Here is a 474-nt window from a genome sequence, read left to right on the forward strand (position 1 = left end):
TGTGGCTGTGTGTATGCACACATACACACAATACATATTGTGTATGTATGTGCGTGTGTGTTTGTGTGTGTGTGTGTACTCCCTCACGCAGATGCACACGCACGCACATACGTGCACGCATACACACGCACGTACACACACACACACACACATATACTTGCAGATGTTGTTGTGTGGTAAGAAATGTACTTCCCGATCACATGGTTCTGGGTTCAGTCGTGTGTGTGTGTGCGCGCGTGTACGCATGTGTGTCTTTGTGTCCGTGTTTTTTCCCCCTCACACCGCTTGAGAACCGGCGTTGGTGTGTTTACGACACCGTAACTTAGCGTTTCGGCAAAGAGACCGATAGGAAAAGAACCTGGCTTGAAAAACATAAATAAGTACTGTGGTCGTTTCATTTGCCAAAAATATTTCTTCAAGGCGGTGCTCCAGCATGGCTGTGGTCTAATGACTGAAACAGTTAAAAGATACAAT

The sequence above is a fragment of the Octopus bimaculoides genome, chromosome 1 (assembly GCF_001194135.2).
Source record: "Octopus bimaculoides isolate UCB-OBI-ISO-001 chromosome 1, ASM119413v2, whole genome shotgun sequence".
Lineage (NCBI taxonomy): Eukaryota > Metazoa > Mollusca > Cephalopoda > Octopoda > Octopodidae > Octopus > Octopus bimaculoides.